Source organism: Pezoporus occidentalis, unplaced genomic scaffold (genome assembly GCF_034315485.1).
Source record: "Pezoporus occidentalis ecotype Australia unplaced genomic scaffold, CSIRO_AGI_Poc_V1 ctg10, whole genome shotgun sequence".
Taxonomy (NCBI): domain Eukaryota; kingdom Metazoa; phylum Chordata; class Aves; order Psittaciformes; family Psittacidae; genus Pezoporus; species Pezoporus occidentalis.
The window spans coordinates 1793203-1816687 of NW_026912779.1; the positions used below are offsets into that span (position 1 = coordinate 1793203).

General features: G+C 40.2%; 1 protein-coding gene across 1 annotated transcript in view; it reads left to right on the forward strand.

Annotated features, from left to right (window-relative positions):
• Positions 1–23485, forward strand: part of EML6 (EMAP like 6) — a 119330-nt gene that overhangs the window by 8258 nt on the left and 87587 nt on the right.

Genomic DNA, 23485 nt, shown 5'->3' on the forward strand with positions numbered 1-23485 from the left:
ACAGCAGGATTCTGGTTGCCTAATACTCCTCGTTACCAAAGATTTAACTGAATTTTCATTGGGAATTTTGTGTGCCTTCATTATTTTTAGCAGACCTGAACATTCAAGGGATAATCCTACATGGAAGTTGCTGACTAGTAATACATTTTATAGATCATCATACTAATATTGATGAATCCACATCAAAATTGGACATGTTTTTATGCAGAACGTCTGCTTCCTCATCTTGAGAAATTGTCTTCCATATGCAGAGATAAAAATTGCAAGTGGCATTTACTCTTACACTATTTTTAGTAGTCAATTATTACTTGCAAATATTAATTGCAAATTAAGGGTATTTATAACAGCTTTGAGCAAGAACTGAACTTGTTACACTGTATCCTGAATTCTTCACATTTCCCTCTTTTAAAAAAGAACTGTTTTTTATTCTAGAAACCATTGTTAACTCTAGTAAAAAAAGACAATCAATAAAATATGCCTTCCGTTTATTACAGCTCTACTTGCAGTTAAGAGAGCATGTGTTTCCTTTCACCCTGACTAGTCAGATCACACTTCATTCTTTTATGTATCTTATGACATGCTTAACAGCAGTAACCTGTTGTCACAGTCAGCTTCTCTCTGACCAGAAAACATAACTTGAATGTAAATTTCCTTAATTTTTCTTTCATATCTCCAGTTTTTGAACATTATTCATAAGGTACCTAAAGAAATTTCTGGCTTAGTTCTCCAAATGCTGGAATCTGTGTTTAGCTAGAAGTTGAGTTTTCTCTTCATCTTTCTGTCTGTCAGAATATGGGAAAGATTATTATGTGTATGTGACAAATGACAGTAACAGGACCAACAGTTTGGCCCTGTTTTTACTGATGTTGAATATGTATTTGTGTGGCTGCATTTAAACTGGATTTTAGCAGTAGGTCTAGAGCAGATACCTGATCCCTCCAGGATTCTGAGATGACATTCTCATCCATATAGAAGTGATTTATTAATTGTTTCCTAAACACCTATTGAATACTGTTTAGTGGAACTACCCTTTCTGTTAGCAGCTCTAAACCAAGTTTGTAATATGCAATTATAGTGTTATGCAGATACAGTGATTACTGCATGTGGGCTGACTCCACTACTTGTAGAGTAGTTCAATATTATACAACTACTACTTTTTTCCAAGTGAAACTTGCTTTATCTACCCAGTAACAAAACTCTTGCTGGTGCACTGTTCACAGCTCAGAAGACATCTTCTAAGCAGCAGCTCTGGCAGGTGCTGGATTATTTTAAACTGGAAACTTAAAAGCAAGCTACTTTTAGGTCACGCTGCACATCTGTGTAAATAGGTTTGCTATTCACTGTGGTGGTCTTCTAGACATTACCTTCTGTTTTTGTCATGGTTGGGGGCTGGTGCACTCAAGACAGTGACAGTGAAAGCCGATGTTTGAGGAAGAGACAGTAGCTGCAGAATATGGTGAAGGGTAGGCTTCTGCTGGCAATGGAGCTCTGGAAAAACTGATTTAGTTGTAGTTGCAGCATTGAAAAATACATTACTTTATAACCTATGAGTAGTCATGATGAGTAGTGTATTAGATGCATGCATTTATTAGTGGTGGTGGTAAACCACTGCTTTCAACCCAGCTAGAAGTGTGAAAGCTTTTACATTTCGGCTATCAAATGTATTTTGATAAATAGATGAAAGAAGGTAGAATTGTTTAATCCACACTATATAACTATAGCCATGAACTGTAGATAACAAGATTAATCCATGCAATTAGCTTCCATAGCCTCTAATGTAAACGTGTACTAAACATGAAAGTACTTTATTCCTTGCTAAGGTAGACTTGAGTAGGTCTTTAAAACTTAGACTTTACTAAGCTAAGGATCATAATCTTAAATTCACTTGGCTAATTGTTGGGGTGTTTTTTAGTTGCTGTGATGCTAGTATTTCTGGTTGAGAGAAATTATTGACTCAGAAATAGAACTAAGGTGACAAAATGTTCAGGGACCTCAGCCATAAATCCCTGTAAAGCAAAAGACAAAACTGACAGTAATAAAACTTGTGTAAACGTGCAGACATAAGGAGTAACTATGGTTTAAAGAAAAACCTGAGGTGTTAAAGAATATTGCTATGATAAACGCTGACATTTTAATGGATTTTGTATTTAATTAAATCTCTCATGTTCTATCTAGAGATAGAATGGCATCAAAACATGCTGTTTCTGATTTTGTTTATGGATTGTGCTGTGCTTGGAATTTTACCGGTGTCTGCAGCCAACTACAAGGGAGATGTTAATTACAGGAAGGAGTACAGAGACACTGAATTTTCACAGTTGCACTCTATTTAATTGAGCAGCAAATTTATATCCCTGTTCACTTTATATCACTACTATACAGGTTTTTGGACTACTCTGGTATTCTTAAAGCTTATAGATTGCAAACTGTTTGGCTGTTCTTGTACAGAGCTTCTCCCATCAATTTTATTTTAGCTGAAGAGGAGCTGCTAGCAAAATCACTTTTGATATGAAAATGATTCTCATATGATTAATGTCCTAGTCTGTATGGCAGCCTCAAATTACTTACAGCCTTTAAAAATCATTCTTTGAGCTTTTTAAATGATCCTTATACCATTTTTAAAATTACCTTTCATAAATTCAAGTCCTTCCTGTCAGAACCCTAGGAGTTTTATCAAAAAACCAAGAAAATAGACCCGAAATACTTTCTTCGTTTGAAATAGAACTTAAGAGTTTTGAAGGTTTGCAGTTTGCTTTGCTTTGGTTTCATACTTACTTTTCTCTGGGCTTCTATCAGATTTTCAGGTTTATACATTTTATTCTTTTTCTCCTTGAAAGGAGATTAATTTCTTGGAGAGAGAAATAAAATACAGCATGAAAGTTATCATCTTATTTCAGTTTTGTTTACAGAGTGAGTGGAGTGCATGCTACTCATTATGCTAGAGGAGGTCTCACACTGATTTCTGGCTACTCACCTCTAAGGCATTGCTTCTGTATCTCAGTGCTGAGAAGGAGGCAATAAAGAGCTGTTCTGAGCAGCCAGCAGTATCCTTATAGCAGAACCTATGGAAAATAATTCCTCAGCAGCAAGAAAATACCAAAGTTATAAATGTTGGTACTTTTTAAGGCTTTTAGCCGAATATGCCCTATTGTTTGAATGTCTGCTCTGTAGATGTATTCTAGAATAATAAATCTTCAAAAGCACATATGGCAAAAGCTGACAGGTTTCAACTCTTGCACCAAACCGGTTATGTCAGTGTATATTTTAACACTTTCTTTTGCAGTGAGGTTAATGAATTACCAGAGAAATCATAAATAATAATATCATGCATGTACAGAAAATTCATGGCTTGAATTAACCATGAAAACCAGAACTGGGTAAGTTTTTGGAAAGCTTGCCCACTGGGTTTGTGGGTAGGTATATACAGAAGCATTAGGTATGATACCTCTTGCTGTAATAGGTAACTTGCACAGGTGCAGTTTCATCCTCAAAATACTTTCATGAAGAGTAGGTATTTTGTTCAGGAAACCTGTAGGAGAACATAAGAGCAAGTATGTATCTGAACTGTATACAAGGACACAGGAAATCTTTAGAAGCTTGTGTATTTTTAAAGCTCTGAAAGAAACTAATATCTTAGTAATGCAGAGACCTGTTTCTTTTCTGTATGTCCCTGCACAAAGGCCACTGCTGTTTCCCACTCCTGGCTGTCTGCCATCATATGGTTAAATCTGGAAGTCTGATAAGCCAAACTGAATGCAGTTGATTAGCTCTTTCATTGAAACAGCACTTCCCTAGTATTACATTGGGTTTATGCTCAAATATTCTGTTCAGTTTTAGCCTCCAAATATCAGATAAACTATTAGTAGACCCCACTTTCTTTGTGTAAGGGGAGAGTGCAATGCTTTGATTGCTGAGGCAGAAGTAAATAGAAAAGATGCTGTCGAGAGAAAGATACATTTTGTTCTTCAGATGAACCTGGCAGTTGTGGTATGGAGCCTGCTTTCTCTCCTGCTGTGATGGAGAAGGCAAAACTCCCTGTAACACCTATGTTACCATAAGCTGGAGAAAAACCAGAGTATTGGAAAATGGCAAGCAGTAAACCAGATTATTACTGCTGGAAACTGCATGCTGCCAGGCACTTAAGTAATTGCATGAAACTCTTCAGTCTCTGAACCTAAAATTCAGCAAAAAAGGTCTTGGATGAGACCTGCTCCCCGAGATTTCACGGAAGGCACAACTCCAGGTTCAGAGTCTCTGCTTTGAATAAGTTGTGAAGAAATCAAGAGGAAAACAGAAATAATAACAGACAAGGGAGTGAGTCATAGTGCTTATATAAAAACATCAGAAGTCATAATTCCATGTTTGTTAATATAATTCCTGGTATCGGTCTCACCAGGACATGTTTAAAAGGCATCCTTTGGATGACTGTAATCTCTCTTGAATGCAGCATTTCATGGAGTTTGGTAGTGAAATTACTTCAAAACACCAGCTCTTTCCTATTTGTGCTTGTGAGTGGCTGCACACCCAGTAAACCCCAAGCAAAATTAATAACTATATGGAGAATTAATAACTTCATGTTTCATAAAAGCATACATGTGTTTTGAATAATGGGACTCTGTATTATGGGGGTGGTAGTGCTGCCAGTTCTACTGAGCTAAAAATAAGCTGAGGCTTTTTTGTGAGTATCTTCTCAAAGTGTCTGATCAGTTGTTCACCAGAATGTGAGGATTAATGGTTCCAGTGACCATAATATAACGGTCAGAAACTTAATACGGAAAAAATTATCTACTTCTGTAAAATATTAACTTAACTACATGGTATTATTTTGTATTTGAAACTTACTGTACTTACATTTTATACCAATTAATTTTTAAGCAAATATAAGGCAATCCCATCAACATTGCTTAACTCAATATAGGTTAATGTCAAGTCAGATTGTGCATTTAGCCTGTGGGATTTGAACAGTGTCAAGTGTTTATATAGTTTCTTTTTGTTATCAAGCTTAGGTGCTGCTTGAGAAACTGAAGTCAGGAGCCTGTTTATTCAGTTGTCAAAGGAGAGCTGCTTCCAGGCAGGCAATTCAAACCTCTACCAACCTGTTGCCTAAAATAACCTTAAAAGAGATACTGCACGATCTCCCTTCACGCGGTTTTTTCCCAGCTATCCATTTGTAGCCAGCACAGAAGTGATCTGATTCAAAGACCGTGCGAAGTTTCCAAACTCTATCTTCATTTCCTGCTATCTCTCTTATCTTTCTGTGCAGTTACCACAGCCATAATTTGCTTCTCAGCTATCACGGTGGCTCTGTGGGCTCTACCTTATGTGCTAACATATGAACGGCTCTGTTAACACAGATGGATCTTTTAAAGCATTTGGAAGTAACTTCATCTTCAGTGTCTAAAATTTCTAGAAAATACTTGAATTTGCAGCGGCAGGAGTCGTGGTGTATGTCAATCTTGTGGCTTAACTGTCTGTATGTTATGTGGTGTCTGTGTGTGATAGTGCTGACTGCAGTTACCTCTGCTGTTTGTACAGTAGACTGGTTAGATGGAGTTTGGAACAAATAAAAGACTTCCAGTTGTATAAATGGACATGCTAGGTTTTACATCCTCTTTTACATGGAGTTTGTTTGCACAGGATTGATTTTACGTACTTTTCTGTGCAGTATTGTTGGTCTTTATTTTTATTACATCAAACAAACCAACCTCTTTATTGTCTGTCTTGTCAGACTTTTCTTGCTCCAGTCATATGAGGAATTCTCTGTTGTTCATGTTGTGTAAATGAGGATTTCTATTCTTTGCAGTATTATTGGGGAGGGACTCTTCATTAGGGACTGTAGTGATAGGACAAGGGGTAACGGGTTCAAACTTAAACAGGGGAAGTTTAGATTGGATATAAGCAGGAAGTTCTTTACTGTAACAGTGGTGAGGCACTGGAATGGGTTGCCCAGGGAGGTTGTGAATGCTCCATCCCTGGCAGTGTTCAAGGCCAGGTTGGACAGAGCCTTGGGTGCCATGGTTTAGTGTGAGGTGTCCCTGCCCATGGCAGGGGGGTTGGAACTGGATGATCTTAAGGTCCTTTCCAACCCAAACTATTCTATAATTCTATGATTTTGGGTGAGAAAAAGAGATTCACTTTCCAAAACCTGGTGAATACATGAGTGTGCCCAGTCACATGGGGAGATCTTAGATCTGCATACGTGGCTGACACTATTGTTTTGGTAAATGCCTGTCTTGAAGAGTATTTGAAATCTGGATAGATAGTATTTTTCTCTGAGAGCTGGCATCATGTGAGAGATGTTTTTTTTGTAAGAGAGCTGAGAGAGCAGTGTCCATGTATCTGAGCAAGGAATGTTTTGGCACTTGTGTCTTCTTCAGTATAATTCTACGATGATATTTCAGTAAACAGTTAGACCTGGGGGTTGGTCATAAGACAGTTTAAGTCAGGAATAAACATGGTATGTTGTTTTTCAGCACAGGACACATTAAATCCAGTATGAATACACTGTTGTTTAAATAAGACAGCTTTTTAGAATGCACTGTTTCTTGCTGTATTAAGCAGTTCCTTGATGGAATTACTCTGGCTGTCCGCTGTACACAGTGTATTGCATTTCACTTTTCCCCTGCAGTATCTGTTATTTTTCATTCTGAACCTATGGGACTCCCACTGCCTAGAGGTGAATGTTCTTTTACCTCATCATTTAGTCTGGTATAAATTACTTTATACATGATGACAGCTCAGTGCACTGCACAATCTGCCTTCTTCCTCCCTATCAAATGGAACTGTTTAATCAGCCTCACCCCCTGGAAGCTGAGCATTTTCTGCAGTTGTCACACTTTACTTACTACCAGTTGAGTAGTAAGTATATAGTTTCTTTGTACTGATCCACCTCATTCTGCTGTCAAGATTGTGTTCTGGGGGTTTAATATTATTTTTTAAATTCTCACACACTATACATGTATGTATACACATAGATTATTATACAAATATACATAATATATATGTTTGGCTTTCAAATGAATTCTTGACTAAATGTTTTACATATATGTTCAGTATTAACAAAGCCCCACACCCCTATTCCATGTTACAGCATCCTGTGTGCTTTGGATTTATGGGCAATTGAGCCGATGACAGCCACAGTATGCAATGTCAGTTATCTCTAGATAAACAGGAGTATGTCTCTCTCAGAAAGATGTCCATACAGCAATAAATTTGGGAACAAGCCTCCCTTCAGCTTTCCAAAAAGTCGATTTCACTGTAAATTCAAATCAATAGTATTAGAACTCTTGCCAATGAATTACAGTGATTGTGGCCACATCTGCTTTACTCCTTTGGCTTCTAGACGCTCTCCTCTGCACTGCTGATAGCAGTGATGAGTGATGCTGTCCCTGCCTTCAGTTTATGGATGTGCTGGACTTAACCCTGGAGTTGCTAAGCAGTTGGAACTAGAGATGTTCAGTACTGGCAAACCTGAGATCTTTCCTAGTTGTGATGGAATTTTAGGCTCCTTGGAAACATCACCAATGAAACAGAAGCTCTTGCATCATGTCAGGATGGCGGTTTTTGGCACTGGTATGTGGTAGAAATTAGGAAAAAGAAAAAAAGTGATAGTCACCCAAAAAAGTGATAGTCACAACTACAACTTGTTCTTTGTGGACTGATCCGCTGGCTTTATAACATGTCCAAATCTAGTGCACTGGTAATAACATACACCCTCTGAAATCTCCAACAGAAGAGCTTTGCTATATTTACACATAAATCTAAGGCATGAGCACAAGACATTACATTCTGCTCAGAAGCTCATGGGCATTTTTAGCTCTTCATTGCTTTCTGCAGACGGATCATGGCATTTCACATGTCATTTCCAGTTAACTTCTGTACTGATTATTCCTGTAAGAATGTTAGCATACTCTTTCCAGCATGTATTTCAGTTTATCTTCCAGCTCCCTTGAGCCAGTTAGGTAGAACTAGTTTCCCGTTACCTTTGGCATCCACCACACCAAATGGAATAGCTTCAGTGGAACTGAAATGAAAGTACGTTTGTGTCTCTCCTATTTTGCTCTTGGATTGCTCCTCCCTGCTGTGGGGCTTCCCAGGCTCAGCTGTTCGTACAATGTGACAACATATTTCACCTATGTTATTTTGAACCCTTTAGTGGGCGTCCTTGATCAGCTTTTCCAGAAACTGATAAAAATCCCTGAGGTACTTAGTTCATAGGAAAAGTTGGCAGCCTCTCATAAGTTTTGAATGTCATTCTGTTGTTAGACATTCAGTCCTTATTTTTATTAATTAGAATCTTCATTTATATCCTAAAGCATACTCCTGATTTAGTAATTTTCCTTTTTTCTCAAACTTACTGCACTTCTTGTGCTGTTGTAAAATGAAAGCTCAGCTGACACAGTCAATAAAATGAGTGCTTCTCAGGAGCCTTTGGGGAGATAACTTCAGAGTTATCAATTAATCTCCCACACAGCTGCAGCAGTCTGCTTTGAGTGATGACCCAGTGGTCACCTCCCTAAAGGCTTGCTGAAGGTCTCTTCTCTGCCCTAACTCAGAGACATTCTTTGACTAATATGTGGAAAGTTTCCTTGCTGTCTTATCTTCTCCTAATTCTGTTCAGCTTCCATCCTTTTTTTTTTAGGGGATCTATTTTCACTCTTCTATGTTAATCTAGATATTAATTTCATAGTTCCTTGCAGTCAACATAAGATGATATCCCTTGGTAAAACAGTCATTTGTCATGAATCTGCATCGTTCATCAAATCTTTAAGAGTTAGATGTGACTCACATAGCTGAGAGATTTATTTCTCGGAAATGAGCTTCAGTGTTTGCAACCTTTCAATACTGGGAGTACTGTTGGGCCAAGGGACAACTGATTTCTCCTAAAAGAAAAACAGTGAAGGCACATGGTTCTCCAGCCATAAGAATAAATAGCATGGGACAGCTTGCATCCATGCACTTGCCTGGTTTTCCCTCTCAAAAGGAAATAACACCATGCATGTCATCATAAGAAAATGTCCATGTCATGTTTTGTCTTTCAAACCTTGTCCTGGGTTTGGGAAAGAGCTAAAGGCCTCAGGCTAAAACCGCTGCTGTTTCAGTAGCACAGATGGTAGTAGGTCAGTGCTGACCCCATGTTTCGACAATAGTTTATTTGTTAGTATAGATGTAGCTATTAACAGAGTTTATGATGAATGCTTGGGAATTAAATATCCAACTCTGAATAACTAAAGTCAATCAGGAAATTGGTAACAGATGTATCTCAGAGTTTGAAGACCCTCTCCTGTTGGAATGATAGCAGATTCACATCAAGCCACAGTGACATATATACACACACGCACACACATACCTATATGTATAGGTCCTGGAGGTATGGCAAGGGAAGCTGTATACAGAATGGACAATCAGCCACTCCAGAGCTCCATCACTTGTAGAAGTTCTCAGGATCATGCTATGCTTCTCTATTTTCATATTTGTAAGAGTAGAATCACAGGATCATAGAATAGTTAGGGTTGGAAAGGACCTTAAGATCATCCAGTTGCAACCCCTCTGCCATGGGCAGGGAAAATAAAGCCCATTACATCTTTCCTCTTCTCTGCTGCCATATGAACTGAATTCAAACACGGATAGATCTGAAAATAATTTCTGTGGAAGCTGTGTGTGTACAGTACTATTACCCAGACCCAGAAAAGATGGCTTTCCCAGAGGAGCAGAGAAAACATTGGCATTAATATTTCCCACACGTCAGTGGCTGAACTGTTTAGTACAAACTATCCAGACTAGCATAAACCACAAAGAAATAAAGGAACATCTTCCCTAGGTGTTGATATTTTTATTTCCTATACATGTCCATAGTCTTGATGTTTCAGTGGATGTCGCTCATACTCAGCTGTACATCAGAAACAGGTGGAATTGGCATCATCAATGGAAGTGTTTCTCCTGAAGAAAGGACTGTTTCCTTTGGGGATTGTTTCCAACTACTCAACTGAGACCTAAGAGAGATCATCTTTATACATAACAAGCTATTGCCACCTGCATGGGAGGAATGTGTGTATTATCTGTCAAGAGATTAAATGAAAATGTAAAAGCGGTCCTCTTCCTAGACCTACTATAGAGATGGGAAGGTGGGTTTGAAATGAGGAATTGTTGGAAAAATGTACGGCAATCTTCAGTTTTGGTGGTTTTGTTTAACACTGTTGAACTGCACCTGGTGGGGTATTTAGGTTTCTTAATGAATATAAAATAACTGAACATACAGATTTATTCTGTTGCATTCAAGAAACCAACACGGGGTGACACCCTGTAGGACCCTGTATTCGCCGACAAGAATGGGTCAGGGATGTCAAGGTCAGGAGCAGGCTTGCTTGCAGTGGCCATTGAGGTAGTGAAACTCAGGATCCTGAGGGGCAGCAGTGAGGAAATTGAGATTGCAGACCTGGATTTCAGGAGAGCAGACTTGGGGCTTTTCAGGGGCTGCTTCACCCGTGCTGAATCTTGCTATTGCTACTCTGGCTTTTAGTCTCATTAATCTTAGTTTCAAATCTTTCTTCAACGTGGAACACCTACTTGCTTTAACATTGATAGACTGTCACATATAGTTCATAAAATAACAAAAAAAAAGCAAAGTGAGCCAAATTTTCAGCCACATAACTTGAATGTTATTAAACTTAAACACAATCGTTTCCAATGAAATAAAAAAGAGTATTACCTAATGCCATGTAAAGAAGAAAACACCACTTTTATTTTTCTTTGTTAAGGTGTGTTCCAGTCAGGTTATGAGGCTCATTTCCAAAGTAAAAATACAAATGTTTCTAAATATATTTATGACTTCATTATGAGATCATAAAAGCCAAAGTATAGAATTTTACTATTTTAATATTTAAATCATGAATCTGAAAAGGAAACTCTGGCTTTCAGTGTTTTTTTAGGCCTGGGAAGATCTGCAGATCTTTTTTTACTTATTCCAGCTGCCCGCATAATACCAAAATAAGAGCAAATTTATGCAAAACGCAGTGTACAAATCAACATATATTAAAATTCTAGTTGTTTCTCCACTAGTCTGATATTTTTGCCAGTGAGAAGAGAAGAATGTGGATAATGTGTCTCACATCAGTCAGATGTATTAATATTCTGCTTTCAGAAACACAAAAGTAATCAGGCAATGCTGATGGCTGAGCTGCAGGTGTCTGAGTGCTGCAGACTGTAATGGTCCTGGGCATATTTTCAACTAGCCAGCTTAGGTGCCACTTGCATGGAATCCCAAAGGACAAATAGCCTTAGTTTTATTATTCCTTCTATGGCAAATCTGGGAATTCCTCCAATGCACTGTCACTTAAAATATGTCTGCTTCCGATTTGATCTATTTGATCTACACTGAGAGCACAGCACAAGACGTGAATACCCAAATCAGTTCAGAAGCTGTTTTGTAGCACATTTTAGAAGCCATGCCTGGGTATGCCAAATGTATGCAACATCCCATAGACCCTGTAGATGCAGTAATTTGAATTAGGCAGATTTATTGCGTTCAAATCTTAAATTGCATTTTAATGAACACTTAAAACATTATGATAGTGTAAGCAATTATTGAGAAAACAGCATATTGATTTATTATGCTTCTATTCTGAGACCAATGAAGAATGAAATACGTATATAGTTGCTCTAGCTTTGCAGCCAAAGCCTGAAACATATTAAGTGAGACAGCCTTGTTGTGTTTCCTTCTTCTGCTTTATGGAATGTCACATTTATGAATGTGGTGCCAAATAATACATTTGGCTTGCTTCTTGAGAAGAAAATATAATGATTCTGTGATTCTAGGCACTCTCATCCTATTCTTTGAGTTGTCCTGGTGGATTTTAGCTGGCATTAAGGTAGACAGCTTGAAACTCTTTGAACATTCTTATCTATCATTTCTATTGCTTTTAGAAATGCTAATTCATGAGTCTTCCCTTTGTAGGTTAGAGACTCTTGGGAGAAGTAGATTCTGCTGTCATCTGCAGCCGAGGAGCTGGTGAATCTCAGTGGAGAGCAGGGGCAAGGGATGCCTGAGACACCCACATCTTGTCTTTCATACAGTACCCAGGGTACATACCCTGGGCTTCCTTAGATTCAAACTATATACTAGCCTGTGTGTGCGTGCTCTTTACATTGTATATACATTGTTATGCACGTATGTATAGTCTTAATATGCTTTCAGTTATCACAAAGATCAAAGGAAGTCTGCATATTCTTCCTAAATATCGTTAAAATGCTATATTGGTATTAACAGCTGATTCTGGGAAATGCTGCGTGTGCATCCTCCTGGGGCTCGGCAGGCGGCTTCCGGGGAATGCTCTCGGCCGCCGCGGGGCTGGGCTCCTCCGCGGGGCTCGGCTCCTCCGCCGCCTTCTCCCGCTGCTCGGCAGCCGCCTCCTTCTGCTCCTCGACCGCCCCGACCTCCTCCACCGGCAGCCGTCCCCTCGCGGCCTCCGGCCCCGCTCCTGCCGCCGCTTGGTCCCCGGGGCCGCTCTCCCGGGCCGGTTCGGCTGCCGCCGGCTCCCGGGGGCCGCTCCCCTCAGCTCCCCGCAGCCTCACGAAGATGGAGAGTAGGGTGAGGGCCAGGACGGCGAAGAGCAGCCGGACGGCCAGGTACAAGTCCACGGGGATTATAATCGCAAGAATAAGATTTTATATCTTAGATGTCTAAGAAGTAATTTGATTTTTCTAGTCCTGATGAACTGCAGTTTCTTATCTGAAAGTACTGCTCATGCCCCCATTAACCTCAAAAAAAAATATATTTTTAGAGCATATATATCCTTATACAGATTCCAAAAGGAAAAAAAAAATCAAAGAAAGAATTTACTTTGGTTTGTGTAATTAGTATTAACATTTACATTTGAAGCTGCTTCTTTCTTTTACTTTGTTAAACAATAAATTATCCCTTTTGTGGCAGGTTGATGGAAAAATCTAATCAAACTTTCTAATGGGCTTTCTACCTCCTCAGGCAGTCTGCTTTTGTATGGAGCACCAGAGCAAGGTGAACTTGATGTACTCAGTAGCTAACAAAGCCATCTACCTCTTTATCCTTTTTATTATTACTATAGGGGGCTATAGGGATGCTGGGGATGGACTCTTCATTAGGGACTGTGGTGACAGGACAAGGGTTAATGGGTTAAAACTTAAACAGGGGAAGTTTAGACTGGATATAAGGAAGAAGTTCTTTACTGTAAGGGTGGTGAGGCACTGGAATGGGTTGCCCAGGGAGGTTGTGAATGCTCCATCCCTGGAGGTGTTCAAGGCCAGGCTGGACAGAGCCTTGGGTGCCCTGGTTTAGTGTGAGGTGTCCCTGCCCATGGCAGTGGTGGTTGGAACTGGATGATCTTAAGGTCCTTTCCGACCCTAACTATTCTATGGTTCTATGATTGTATGATTAGAAAAGCATAAAAAGTACTAGCATAACATGGCATTAAATATTCAGTAATAACACAGGAAATTAACCTTTTCCTGATAAAAATTTTTATATATAGTTCAGTTCTAAAAATGACCAGCGTGAATTTCTGTCTTTCAACAGATATGGGTGGGAGAAACTTGTTTAATACACATGGTTTGGGCTTTTACACTTCTGTGGCAAAGGGTTATATCTTCATATTCTTAGAGTCATTTCTGTAAAGATAAACTTAACAGTACTTGTATGTGTTGAGTGAAGGGAGATTTTTAAGGGCATTCATGTATTTGTCTAGGTCTTACAGCAGTTTCAGTAGTTTTAATAGGAAATGTAGGTGTCTCATTGAAGTATAGCAGCGTTAGGCTGAGTTTTGTTAGCCAGTATCCTAAAACATCACTCTTGTAGAAACTTGGCAGAATTTGACTCTTACATCACTTTGGTAAAATGACAGTTTCTTGAGATTCTTTGAGTTATGGTTCTCAGATTGCTTAAGGCCACAGATGGTATGGCCCAGATGTGGTCACCATTTACCTGCAGTTTGTGAAGAAATAACTCCAGGTTTCCTTCACAGATCTCTGTGGTATCTGCCCTTGTTTGTAGTGGATGTTTTTCTATACTGCCTTCAGGAAGAAAAGGTAATTCCTTTGTTATCGTGATGAAAAGGGAGGCACTAAACTAACTGTACATGTAGTTTATGGTTTACATAAGCTCTTAAAGTCCTTTAACCTTTGCATTTCCTCTGTGTGAATAACAGCTAGAAGGAGGTGAGATAAATCCTTTGCTAGTAAACTTCCATCTAGCAGCAGTGAGGAGCTGGGGAGATTTTGAGCTCACAATTTCTGAAAAGAAGCAGATCTTGCTAGTCCCACACACTTCTGTTGCTGCAGGATTCAGGAACTCTGATGTCTTTAGACATTCTCACCTCCAGTCCTCCCATTCCCAGTTTCTGCATTTAGTGTAATAGTCAGAGATGGAGTCCTGATGCCTGTGTTTGGGACCTTCAGAGGATTCCACTAGCAAATAGATACATCATCATGGAGACTTTCTGAGATGTGTGTTGGCCTTATTTAGGCTTATTTTCACAAGTGAAGCTGCTTCAGCTTCAGCACCTGATTTAGAAACATTTTAAATAACTGCAGATAGTGCCATGAGCCAGATTCCAGTTAAAATGGTGTCCTTTCATTACCTTTGATTAATAAGGAATTGATTTCAGTATAAGGTTTCAAAATGAGATGCCTTTTCCCAGACATCTGAAAACTTCCACTTGACAAAGTGAACACCTTAACTGATGATCAGAGAGCTGAGAGCTGGGCTTGTTCAGCCTGGAGAAGAGAAGGCTCTCAGGAGACCTTATAAAAGCCTTCCAGTACCTGAAGGGGCTGCAGGAAATCTGGAGAGGGGCTTTGGACAAGGGCCTGTAGGGACAGGCCAAGGGGAATGGCTTGAACCTGCCAGAGGGGAGACTGAGATGAGCTCTTAGGCAGAAGCTCTTCCCTGTGAGGGTGCTGAGGCGCTGGCACAGGGTGCCCAGAGAAGCTGTGGCTGCCCCATCCCTGGCAGTGTTCAAGGGCAGGTTGGACACAGGGGCTTGGAGCAAGCTGCTCTAGTGGAAGGGGTCCCTGCCCGAGGCAGGGGTTGGAGCTGGATGGGCTTTAAGGTCCCTTCAACACAAACCATTCCAGCATTCTGTACATGTGGTGTTTAGTGTAATGCCTGTGCCTTGGACACTAGTGATTCCACTGTGAAAAAGATCTGGACTGTAGAATCAATTCTGTGATTCCAAACCAGTGTGGACTTGAATTTCAGCTTTTCCTGGTAACATCCAGCTCTGTCTGTGAGGACTTTCTGGTGTCTACCATTGGCTAAGCCCACATTTTTCTCAAATGGGTCTTTCACCTCTACTTGACCACCTGAACTCGAGAAACCAAAAGTTAGAAGGGGCAAAAAGCAATTAAATACCTGCACCTGGGCTTGCCAGGGCTTTCAATTTGGAGCATTTGTGGAGCAGCTGGAAGAGGGAGGGAACAATAGATGTGGGTTAGATGCAGAATTCAGTTGTTAAACTGGACTCAAAGAAGGTGCTCCAAGACCTGGTAAGCATTTGTTTTGCTTATTCCTGCTTTTCCAAACAAACCCCAAACCTTAAAACATTTTCTAGTTTTGTTTGATGAAGAAACTGGAAAATAATTCCTCACATCTTTTGGTATTTTTCCCCTTTCAGTGGCAGATCTTTCACTATTTAGTGATTCAAATCAGCAGTAGGTTAAATCACCTGAGTTGCAATGACTGACAAAGGCTGTGGTGGAAAGAAGGTTAAAAGGTGTAAGCAGTGGAACATTCTGGTCATCGTTAATTTCTAAGTGTGTTTTGCTGCTTTACCTGTCTGGATTTTCTGTGCAGGGTATTGGTGTGTTATTGGTGAACCAAGCTGTTGGGTTTGCCATGATGCTGCTTAACTTCATCAGAAGTACAGCAGAGTATGGTGTAACCAAGGCTTTGGTTTTAGTCCTTACTTATTTTCTGTTGTGGTCTTAATGATACTCAGCTGCTGTTTGTTTAATAATAGGCTATAGCTGGGTGACACGCTTTTGGTGCAGGGCAGCAAGAATAGGCTCTGGGAAAACAGATAAACTCTGTTAGGTAAGAAGGTTTGTGCCATCCCTTCAAACACTCCAGGACAGGCTGGATGTGGTTCTGAGCAACCTGGTCTAATTGAAGATGTCCCTGCTCATTGCAAGGTGGTTGGACTGGGTGAGCTTTAGCTCATCCCTTCCAACCCATGATTCTATAAGGTTAAAATTTAAGTCTAATGCTGGGTGGGCTGTAGTAGCTTCTTGTCATTGTAGTTGGCAACTGAGATACAGAACCTTTGTGTATACCTCATATAAAGCAGACACCTAATACTTAAAATCTTCAGGGTATGTAGACAATATAAAGCAAGATAACAATGGTAATTTATTTTAGTAAGTGCACTTCTTGACAAATAAAATTGCTTCATGGATTTTTGTATAGAAACTTTTATTGGTTTAACTGCTAGGAAAAGGGAAAAGGGATTTATAACATGTATGTGTTAAAAACAGTCTCTGAGTTTTCAGGAACAGTGTTTGCATCTTTGTTTTCCGCAATTAGATGGTGAAACAGGATTTCAGAAGCCTGGTAAGAGGCCTCATAAAACTGGTATTCACAACCATGCCACTGTCACACTGTAACTAGAAATTTGTGGTATGGACCCATTTAATGTTAAATATGGCTTCTGCGTGCTCTGCAGTGCTGTCTGCTCTGATCTGATCCTTCTTGTTATTCACTTCATGCCAAAAGGAGCAGGATTTCTCTGCAATCATACAAAATTTGCTTTCCTATTTCTGCTATTTTTCACCCTCTAAAATACAAGGTAAGATAGTTTCTCTAAGAACCAAAATGAACATGAGCTTTCAGCTGACTACAGCAAAATGGCATTAACAGTTCTGTCCTTTTTGCAGTTCTTAAGGGAGCAAAATAATTCAGTTTAGACAAAGCAGAACTACAACTCATAATTACAACACAGTGTAGCTGATCTCAGGCACTCCACCATGATGACTTAGAAGTTTGACAAGGCTTTATTGCTGCCTAGCAGCAGTCCTAAAACTGGGCCACATCCATATATATACAGCCAATGTGTCAGTGTTACACGGCTTCTACTACAGCATGCTCAACAAAGAGAAACTGCTAGTTACCAAATTACCACTTGGCTAGTGGAGGTACTTCCAGTTCCTCCGCACTGTGGGAGATTCTGCCCTTCATTATACCTAGAGGTCTGTGACCCCATGGAGGTGTAACCGGCTGCAGAATATGGACTGCTGTCATTCAGAAAGTACAAAAGCAAACTGAAGTGCAATTCTTTCTTCAGCGCAGGAAGGTTGTTTTATCTCCCTCGGTCTGACCTGATGATCATCCAGTGTAACAATACCCTATTTTTGAACAGGAACAAAATTGCAGGTCTTGTCTTCACATTTGTGTGAGATAATGAGAAATGTGATGTTCAAAAGAGGCAAAAGCATCCTCAGGAGCACTGAAAACTCCCCATAGGCTAGGGCACCTAAAAGTTAATGTTTTTCTCCAGCCACATTTAATATTGCCACATTTATTCTGTGTAAGAAGAGTCATCATCTGCTTCTGACTGATCAAGTGCAGCTCGATGTGTGTTTGTTTGATGGATTATTGAATCAAGTGCTTGCTTTTCTCTACTTCTTTCCATTAAAGTGCTTAAACTCAAAACGTTGTGTGTCAGTATTATCATGAGAAGAATACCAGAGTAGGATGCAGCTCTAACCCTATGCAGTCATGGCACTTGAAGTAAGAATAGCTTCCCTCAGCTTAAAACCCTTCTCCCTGCTGACCAGTTAAAGGCAAACCTTTGCAAGCAGTATTATCCCCCCAGTGTGAATCTTTTAAAAGCTGATGGGATGTCAGATCATACAACTTGTCATAGGTGTGAACAGACACAGGGATTTTAACAGGATGAGATGAAATCTCTTAAAAATGAAAGTGGGAGTAATCTGGAAAAGTTATGACAGGGGCTGGATGCTTTTCCTTGTTCTCTCCAATACTTCCAGTTTCTCCTTGACTGCTCTTCTCTGGGCTTTTTGGTTATTTTGGTCACATCTTCTATGTTTTATTCATTTTGAACTCCATCTTGGTGCCTCTTTCTATTAGCTGTGTCTATGTCTGTCCTGTTTCCATGATTTTCCTCCCATTTCCTCTCTTCTCTTTCTCAGATGTTTCTGCAAATATTTTGACTTGGCTTGTGTCTTGAGTGATCTGCATATTTGAGTTACAGCTGCATTCACTGATGACTGTTAGCTGTAGAAAAAACAGAGTAGATCCAGGAAATCCCAAAGCAGCTAATTACCAAATCAGCCTGTGGAAAGAATACCTTCAGCTGTGCTGTCAAGCATAGTACCCATCTGCAGCAACACTGGTACAGCTTGATTGACATCATCATGCTGTGGGCTATTAATCAGCTATTTGCTGTTCATCGTGACCACCAGCTTTAGAGATGTTGGCTTAATCTTTGCCTCAGTTATGATCACATCTCTGCACTGGGAGAAAAGGCACAGCTACATCAAGTCCATTTTTAGTTGTTTCAGCCCTGGAGTGTGATGGAATCACAAAGATAAACAGTTTGATTACCAGCAACCAAGCACAGTTCATGTCATCTGTTTGGACTGCACTTTGGAGCTGGTATTTCAACAGAGTCATACTGAAATTGGGTGAAATAAAGGAGGCTACAACATGTGACAGTGGCCTTGATTTCTTAACTTACAGATTTTATCTGCTGTATAAATTGCATTTTCAATCCCAGTGTTCACCCTGGCCTTGAAATTCTTTCTACCAGATGAACGTGAACGTTTTGCTGGTTTCTATTGAGCAATACTAAATTTGCAGCAGTGCATAATCTGTTTTCTATGTACTAAGTTAACCTGATATCATTTAAGTTGCTGGTTTTATCTCAACTTCATAGACCAAGAATCTACTTGATGTTTTGTTGTGCATTATATTTCAAAATATCTTACGTTGTCCATTTAACTTTCATAAATATAGAATAAGGAAGGGGGCAAATATAATGCTAAACTAAAAAGCTCTTTCCTGCCCTTGTTTTTAGTCTCAATTCTAGTATGATTTTCTTTAGAGTGATTGATCCAGCTCCATCTTCCTGATTTTGCCAGATCATGATGGTTAAATCCAGAGATATCTGTCATAGTATTTATTTACATGTCTTTTGGCCAGAGTCTTTACAGTCTTTTTCAGTGGTCACTATGATGTTCACACTTACATACCTGTAATTTTCAAGCAGGCCATGACTGAGGCCATGCAGCAAAAGGTTATCCAGAAATGCTTCAGGTATCTGAAAAGTCTATTCCCTCTTCTTTCTAATGTACAGCTTTGGTACCTTCCTGCTCTGTTTCTACACAAAACCAGCCCCACTAAGTTTTCTTCCAGACCAGAAGTACTATCACTGTCCTGGCTAAACTCCACACATCAACACAACTTTATCCAGCTGTTTGCTTAGCAGCACCACCATAGTTCTCTCAGCATGGGCCAGCACCCTCTCTTTCCAGTATGTCCTAGAACAGTTTGGGTTGAAAGGAGCCTTCAAAGCTCACCCAGTCCAATCCCCCTGCAATGAGCAGGGACACCATCAGGATCAGGATGCCCAGAACCACCTCCAGCCTGGCCTTGAATGTCTCCAGGGATGGGGCATCCACCACCATTCTGTGCCACTGTTTCACCACCCTCATTGTAAAGAGTTTATCCTTCACACCCAGCCTGAATCTCCCCTATCTTCAGGTCTTTCTAGAAGAAATAGCCATACTATGCTACATTTGAAAATTCCCAGAAATTTCACAGTTGTGTCATTTGGGGGATTATTTTGAGATACTGCAGCATGCTGCAGTCATCATCATGAATGCAAAATGTAATTAGACCCAGATGACAACTCTGTGCATGCATGTAAAAGATGAAGGGCAAAACTGGCATATGGTAGTTTAACCTCAGAATTACGCAGTAGGGTCAGTTTGATGTAGGGCAGCTGATAAACACTGCATGTTTTCCCCTGGTCACTCACTTGTTGCTCAAAAACCACGATTCATGAGGCTACCAACAGTTGTTTCTCCTTACCTTTCCATGTCATTAAATGGGCTTTGGATAACATCTCCTTGGACTTCTTTTCACTGGCAGAAGCTCAGAGTTGCAAAATATCCATGAGATACACATGGAATAAATATGCATGAGGAGAATATATCACTAGAGAACTGTGTGACCTTTGTGCTACCTTAGCCATGTGTGATGAGGAGCCACAGTGCTGCAGTGCCCTTTTATTAAACCTGCCAAATGTTTCTCTGTGTACTGATGCATGGGTGTAAATCAGGGCTGGCCCTGATTAAAATGCAGAAGGCTTTTGCTCAGAACATTAAATTTTAAGAGTTTGGGGATTTTTTTCTCTTGCTTCTTTTTCCCTTCGGTCATTGGGGAAATTTTAATCACTTGATCAAAAGCAATTTAGTCTTTAAATCTGGCCTGACTCTGTGACCCCCCTGTAGCTCCATGGTGCAACCACAAATCCCATGTTCTGCTAGGCTGCCTACACAGCCTTATGGGCCTGGTCTGTTAGGGCTTCTAATAAGCACTGAGCAGCTGAACAAACCCTATTGAAGTGTGGTGGAATAACTCCATAGGCTTGAACAACAAACGCTGGCACAGGGAGCGGGTCGGCAGTGATTTCCCAAGGACAGTTTTAGAGTGGCAGGAATGATTATGCTTCTGTCACCATTCCACCCACCATGAGAAGTAAAATCCTTGTCAAAATGCCCCTTGCAGTCCCAGGACACCTTAAGTATGCTTTAGCATAACAAGAGCTATTAATGTGTGTGCTTTAAAGACCTCTATTAAGCCCTGAGCTGCACATCCTCTTCATAAATGATTAATCTTAGACTCAGTCGATGGCCAAGACCAGTCAGGAGTGCCAAGCCTAACACAGTGATTTCCAATCCCAGGCTGCATTGGCTTCATTCTGAGCTGGAGGTGTTCACTTCCTCTGACAAGCAGATTAGTCTGGGGCAGGCCACCCAATTCAGAAACTGCTGCTGAGCAGGTGAGCCAGCACTGGCTTGTTCTAGGTGGGAAGGCAGTGCTGAAGGGTGACTAAATGCTAGGACCTCTAGCTCTATCACTTTTCTTCCTACACCAGGAATATGGAGGGGAAAAGCAAGCAGCGGAATAGTTAGTAAAAGCTTCGACCTGAAAAATGCCTTATTTGCCAGATGGTCTTAAAAACATATTTCTTTAAAAACATATGCTGTTCTGTGTTATAAAAAGCAAGATATTACTATATAAATATCAAGCCAGTAAATAAATTGTCATTGCCCTTACCCAGTGGTGTTCCCATCAAGGTTTATAGTCTAATTTTTTCAGGAGAAATATGTTCTGTCCTTGAGTTTGCAAGAAGTTTGTGGCAACATTTCTATATTTTCTATATAGAAATGTCTGTATTTCAATGTATTATTGCAGCTATATGTTCACGTGCATAAAAACTAATTCAGTTGTATGAGTGTGTGCATTAATTGTATTGTAGATGCATACACACACACACACAGAGTCTCTGCACGTATCAGAGCCACCAGAGCAGACCTCTGTTCTCCCAGACTGGTTTCCTCTGTCTGCACTGTGGTACATGCCAAATAGGATTGGTTATCCTGGCGTGTGATGTGCCTGCCAGCTCCTCACAGCATGTCGGGTCACAGGCTTGCCCTGGAAGAGCAAAAGGTTGGGAGCTGTGTACACGCATAGCAGACACCATAATTAAGACCCTGATTTTGTGGTGTTTGTGTTTTGGAAGTAATCTCTAAGGAGAACATACACAGAATAAGCATGTCAAATTCCTGGCGTTTCCTTCTCAACGCTCCTCTCCATTTTAACAGCATGATCTAGTGGGGTTTGTGCAGGTCGCTTTGTTCTTACCTTGTTCCTCTTCCCTTTTCCTCCCTCCCCTTTCCTGCTGCAGTCCCCCACATTTCCAGTTTAACTGCTGGTCTTTATTCCCATGCTTCCTTTAGAACTCAGGCTGCATCTTGCCTTATTTTGCTGATGATAGTGCTCTGCCTGTGCAAGTCTTCCCTTTTGACCCCACCACTGAGGAAGAAACTCATTTTGTTCTGTGAAGTGAGGACTTCCTGAAGAGTGTTTGTGTTCTTTGCTGATAGGTGAAGACAGCTCTGTCCTTAGCGCTGTGTGAGCAGTAAAATGCAGCCGGAAAGCTCCCTGGTCTTTAAACATGCCCATGGTCTGTCAGGCTCTTGAAAGTGTCACTTCCTTCTGCACAGAGAGCTCACAGCGCAGAGCAGAAGGAGACAACAAAGAACATACCTGCTGGCGCATAATGGCCTATTTCAGGGCAGGCTTGGAGCGCCTTGGAAACATGTTTTCTTCAGAGGTGTTTTTTGCTACAAAGTCTTAAGAAAAACCCGGAGTTGTGTAATTTATCTGTCCGCCATCCAAGCGTGGCACAGTCAGTGCCCTGAGTGCTCAGCAAGAAGTTTGACCTGAATTCTGAGGAAAAACCCACTTTGTTCTCCATTGTGCTGAAATGTAGGGGTTTAGCAGATTTTGAGCACAAAACCAAATGATTTCATTTGTTTCTGAAGAGAACTACACAGATACAGACAGTAGCTGCATCTCCCCAAGTCTTATCACTGTAGCATTGAGTTACATAAAACTGCATAATTCATAGAATTCTAGAATGCTTTGGGTTGGACCTTAATCCTGTAAAGGTCTGTCTAAACATGAAAGTTGTGGCAAATTTAAACCAGGGTGGATTCGAAGTAGAGAATGATTTATCAGTGTCTAACAGTCTAGAGCTATTTTAGAATAGCATCAAATCTGCTTTAGGTGGAAAACAGCCCTAGCACTGAGGGTGAATTGAATTGTCAAGAGATGGGGAAATCCAGAATCCACATTGATTTCATTCAGAACTGGAGGTGTTTACTTCCTCTTTCAAAGAGCAGTCCTTGTTTGTCAGGTGGGGTGTTCTGGAAACTAGTTTTAGTTTGTATGAGAGGTGTATGTACTTGATTCATGTTAATCAAACAAGAGTAAATAGGATGGTTATAAAAAGGTTCATATTAATGTGACATTTATGAACAGAAAACATACCTTGAAAAATTACACACTCAAAACTATAAAAGCAAATGTTCTGCCTTTGGCTGCTGCAGTGAAAAAGTGTTTTGGCTGTCTGATAAATAGGATAATGTAATGATATATTTAAAAGACTTAGAATGGTGAGTTTTTAACTTCTATCTCTTCTCTGATCCACCCATTTCAACATCTCCACAAACCTATCAATTCCATGTGTATGTATTAAAGATAACAGCGTTGCTTGCTTTCTGCAGCATCAAGGAGCAATTATCTAATGCAAGTAAACTGCTGTGAGTCAAAATGTGGTTTTACTTTGATTACTTCAGACTTTTTGGATGTATTTCAGTATTGGGAGTAACAGCAAAGTCTAATTTAGAATGGGCCTCTGGAGATCATCCA